Raw genomic sequence first — 6,000 nt, 5'->3', positions numbered from 1 at the left:
GATAAAGGAGCAAGCGAGACATAGACTGTGAGACCTTAGTGTTGGATGATGCTGGACATTCTGATGTTTTGAAAAGATGTGTCCCGCCGAGTTTGTTGCCGGTCCCATATTGGGATACCCTCCTACAATTTAGGAGGGAATTAAATCTTCTCGGGTCCGTGGTGTAGGGTTGGAGCCGGCATAGTTTTTATCGCGTATATATATATATCTTTACTTGAAAAATAATTATAGTGTATAACTAGCCTTATGAACCGATTTTGCATGTACAACCAGCCTTAAAGTTTGTAGTCTATGATTGTTCATTATTTTAGTATGTGGGTATTTTTGCACTTTGTAATTTTTCCTCAGTCACCCGTTGACCACGAACGCTGTAAAGAGTTCGAAACGTCGGGATGTATTATAAATTCAATATACGCGATATAATCCGTTTTCATAGTTTTATTCCATAAGAAACGTTAGATTTTTTATTTATATAATATAATTCTGAACGCACAAGTTGAGTCGATGCAATTTCAAAACGCATCGTTGACATTTCATACGTCAGAACAGAAATGTCAACATTGTCAACAAATTTTTTACTTAAAAACACTTCTCACCGACTCACGTAAAAATCAGAATTTCCAGTATTTTCTGTTATAATATCGTAAAAAAATAAGTGATTCCAGTGATAAAGATGATCTAACGCCTGCGGATGTTGCACTTTCCTCGCTATAGTGAGGGGAAAAGTTTTGTGTTACACACGGGTGCAATGTATTTTACTTCTCGTGTGTTGAAACACTCGCTACGCTCAGGATTCTATTTTATAACCACTCGCTTCGCTCGTGGTTCAACTATAGAATCCTTTCGCTAGCTCGTGTTTAAATTCCACACTCGCGGGTAAAATACAACTTTGCACCCTTGTATAACAAATAACTATTAACAACTAGATAAAAACATGAATATGACAGTAAACGTGTTATTACCGAACTATTTATAATCACGTTCTAGACAACGCGATGCATATTTAATATATAAGGACACTTCGTATTGATGACAGAATAGTTTATGTTAAGGTTTATTCCATGGCAAAGCTAGTTTTGCAAGTCATATGACTTTTGGCCAACATTAAGTAGGTATTCGTCTGTTACTAGGAATTAGGTAAAGGTACGAGTGCGAGAGTGATTCTTATTAGAATAACTTTCCTTAGTTTATTCACGCCTCCACAAATTCTAACTGCAAAAAAGGAAACGTAAATTTTGTGTTTTCTCTACCTTATAAAAAGTACGAAGAACTCAATTACATGTTTCCACCGAATTGGAAATATATGCAGCTTCAAATATTTCGTCAAATAAATATCTTGCCGTAATAAATATATGCCTTTTAATTTACAATTTCTGAGGAAACCCTTAAAGCATCGCCTGGCAATTAAACAAATTGTCCTCTCTCATAATTGTTACAATAATTTACATGAGGCGACACATGGCGCTGCGAAAAGGTTTAATGGGAGCCTGACCGCGCCAAGATATATCAGACGTCGTTGTTTACAAGAATAACGGAGTGGCGCCGCTGGACATTACGCTGTTCCACTTGCTGCTTTCTATTTTAGGCCAAATAAATAAAAATATTCCAAAGGACTCCAACCTTGTATGGAGCCTGGTCCAAAAACCAACAGAAATGACAGTTAGGTAGGTCATTAAATAGATATTTCTATATTCTTTATTTCGTTCTATGGGCACCAGACGGAATTCCATTGTAGAACTGAGATATTGGTATTTTAGTCAACATGTCGTCACCCTTATTACCTAGGCAATCGAATCCACAACGCATTCAGCATAGAGAGGGATACTTATCTTGGCACCAAGTGGAACTGTACAAAATACCTCAGTCGGAATCGCATGCGGGTGCCTCGGGATTCACACAGTTAATTTAAAACTCACTGGAATAAACAAGGGGTAGCGCTTGCGTTTTATAGCATTTGCGAATGGCGAATGCAATGCTCTGCGGCCGGGAACGTATTTTATATCGCTAATTAGGTGTTAGGAGCTCTTGGGGACGCTTTATTATGGATAATATTGCGAGTGCTCCATGAATGTGTCGTGTTCGGACTTTAAAGCAAAGCGGAACATGTCTGTGTATTGTTAAAAAGAAAATAAATTAAACAGAAACTTTTTCAGTGTCTTCAGAAAAGTGTTGGGCGCACAAGTCGAAGATGTTGCATAAGTACCTATTAGAAATATAAAGTTTATCAATGTATTTAAATTTCCAATATCTCACTTGTATATGTCATTTATTTCCTCTTTTAAATATTTTTCTAATAAAATAGCGCATTTAAATAGGTTGAGTATTTTTGTTTGCTCTATTTTATTTGCATGCACAGTATTCGTTGCTTAACACATGAATGCTTAATGTTATATAGTCGTTACTGTATTCGTTGAAACTCGGTATATTTTATAGCATCTGTTGTTATACATGTTAAACAACCAAACAATGATAAGTGATTGTACTGTTTTATATATCAATTTTTAAAACAGTAGAACGGAAACAAGAATGACAGAAAAGTTCACCCTTTGATGCAATAGTCGCAGAATCGAGAGCCCGGCAAGGCAATGAGCCGTTTCATTGCCTGCAGTCGCGCTCCTATCAATCATTGAAGGCTTTTTTGAATTTAATAAAATAAAATTTGTATTTTGTCATCGGTGCTCCCTCGTGTTTTGTGCCAGGGCCGCACTCTGGCGAATTAAGTTTTTACTTCCGTGTATCTTGAAATGCACTTATTTTTTAGCTACCCTGTGTAATATAAACCTAGCCACGCTTCATATATACCTAAAATACTTAATTACATAATTATATTGGTATAACAATTATCCACCTAGTTTGTATATTGACGTTGCGCAGAGTTACACAAAACTAGTAGCAAATCAGTAACTAAATACTAGTAGCATAGTAGATATTTTCAAACGTCTAAGATACCCTAATCTATAGTCGGATTCAGTTAACCCACGTGGTTGAATATTGGGTCAAAGGGGTCCAATAAGGGGTCCGACCACGTCCCTGAATAATAAGTCCTTTTAGTATTATTTAGTCAACAATCAAATATCGCTGGCTAAGGGGTTTTATAGGTTAATTTCAAAAAACTGACATTCAAGTTTTTTTTTTTCTTACTATACCTAGTATATCTACCTAAACAACAATTATTTCATCAGCATCAACCAACATTCATTACAGGACAAGGTCCTCCATTTTAACTATTACATCACTCCATTTTAACTATTCACTTGCGTCCATTTTTTTTTGTTAGTTTTAGAAGATAATCAATATTCTAACCTGTAGAAGGCCCCGTGGTCTCCTGTCATACCGGCTTTGCTTTTTAGCTTTTCGTACTCACGTATGTATGTGTCACTTAAGTATGTGGCAAAGACCTTTTGCTCAACTTTAGCCACACCTTTAAATCTACATGTTAAATTTATACTTTATAATTTCTAGTACGTCCCTGCCTCGCGAGCTGCCACGGCAATGCAACGCATCTGTTGCCCGCCCCGCTCGCCCCGCCCCGCCGCATCCATTGCGCGCTCAACACCACCGATGTTCCTTAACCCAAGCATACACTGGATAAGATCCAGGGGTTCCATGAAACGAGTATAGAACGCGCTTAGTCACGGGTCTAGAAGTCGCTGTGTCGTCGTGCGCACTAGAACTGGTCTCGCCCTATAAATAGGAATAAAGGTATGTCGTCTTTAAAGATTCACAAAATTTGTCAAGAAGGCATCTGTAGCTGTGCTGGCTGTATCGTATGTACTGTATTAAGTCCGCCTTTGACATATTTTTACTAATAACATAAACCTATATATTTCAGTACCGGAACTATTAAGTCCTATTTGACTGGACAGAACGCAGAAGTGGAAGTGCCGTATACCATTGGTCCTGTCCTCATGACTTCAGATCACACCTGTCACTGTGGGCAGTCGAATAGCACCCCAGTTCCGACGAGACGAGGAAGGCATGTTTACTGTATAGGAAGACGGTGTGCTTTATTATCGAAGCTAGTTCAGACTTTTAAAGTGCCTCCGGCCCCTTCGTATATTTGAGGGAAGCCACGAAGCAAGCGGAAGTTTCGCTTAGTTTAAAGATGGTCTTACTGCATAAAGATATTTTTTTTTATATTACATAAAAAAAATCTTCTTATAAATTCATTCACTTACGTTACGTACTTACTTAGGTGCCAAAAGTAAAAATGTAAATCTGAATCAAGTATTAAGGTGACATTTAGATGGCAACTACAGCTGCATTACTGTTGCGACATTACACTACTGCTGCTGCGGCCTTGTGTCGCTGTCAATTTACTTGATAAAATGAGTGACGGATCGAACGCTCTGATCGAAATATTGAAACATAAAGATAATTTATTTTTCAAGTAGGCATATTACAAATTACAATGCGCTTATGAACGTCAAATAAAGCTACGCCGGCTCTAACCCTACATCTCTTTCCGAGAAGATTTAAATCTCTCCTAAATTGGAGAAGAGTATCCCAATATGGGACCGGCAAGAATCTCGGCGAGACACATCTTTTCAAACAATACATCTTATAATTTACATGCCTTAATTTTCATAAATAGGTATATAATATTTATAAATTCTTTGTTCACAAACTTATATTATAAGATTAAATAAAATTTATTCAATGAATGCCTTAATAAAAAAATAAAAAAATTATATTACTAAAGAAAAAGAATTCATACAATAGGTACTTTCCTTTATAGAAATTTGAAGCACTAGATTGCTTATGCAGGACGTTATCTTTGCCTAATAACATCCTTGTTCATAATATAATCGCTTATTTTGTAGTATTTATGCTCGCGAAATAAGTTTTTACTTAACAACATCAGTTTTAAACTTAGAACCTATTTAAAAAATTCGGTAGTTTGTTTTTTATAAAATTTTATACAAATTCCCAAGAATTACTTTCTTGTTTTAGCCAGTCTTTAAGATGTTACTTTAAGTTTTCCTGTGAGTATTTCTCGTAGCCTTGGTATTGGTAGGTACTTACATGAAACATCAATTTTCTGGTACTACCAGATAATTAAATATACGTTTAGTAGAGAAAAATCACCTGTTAAATCTTGTTATGTACCTATACCATAAATGCCTATCACGATATTTAGTGGACATTCAATAGCATTTTTAAGTACTTTGACAAACAAAATATTCACGTTTAAATTAAAATCATACAACCGATTTTCGTATACCTGGAGCCCGATTCATATTTAACAACTTGTTACGGATTTGATCTTATTTAGATACGACCTTTAAGGCTGATTGGTTCATGCAAAATGAACTGAAAGTCGTGCGTGACATGCGCTCCAAGACGATCGTCAAAGTACCACGACCAGTTCAAAACCATAACATGAGGAGGCACACTGAAAGGTTTGGACAGATATCGCCCCTGGCAACCGTTCTTTGTTTAACTACTTTTTTACTTATCGTCACCTGGTCCAATCGTCACCATAGGTACATTAACTCCTCCTTCCAAAATAATTATCTTCTCAAAAGTGGAGTCTGCGTAACCGAGCTGTAGGTATAATGATACAGCTAAGCTAATGAGCTTTAAAATTGTGACGAAAAGCTTTTTCCCACCGTCTTCTCCGGTTTTACATGTCTGCAGTTTGGCGCACAGCATGGAGTCATTAAAAAAACGACTACGTTTAGTACAATTTTGGGCGAAAAATTTATGTGATTTGACAGCTTATTGGTAAGGCGTAGAACGGACGCACACCGCACCTATTGGCATGAAAAATGTCAGTTTATCCTTTTGTTTTCCTGGCCTCCTTTCGAAGTTATAGTGCCGTAGACTGCACCTGCAGTTTAGTTAGATCTCCCGCTTTTATGGCCCGCCGTCACGTTAGCAGATCTTTTAGCCGTAGGATTAACAATAGACCATTTGATAAAATAATCTAAGTGACCGCCCGTGAGCAAAGATCTCCGGTTTAGCTTGGGCAAAAATGCTTTCGTATGTCCGAATGTT

Source organism: Cydia strobilella, chromosome 2 (assembly GCF_947568885.1).
Source record: "Cydia strobilella chromosome 2, ilCydStro3.1, whole genome shotgun sequence".
NCBI lineage: Eukaryota > Metazoa > Arthropoda > Insecta > Lepidoptera > Tortricidae > Cydia > Cydia strobilella.
This window is presented reverse-complemented; position numbering follows the sequence as displayed.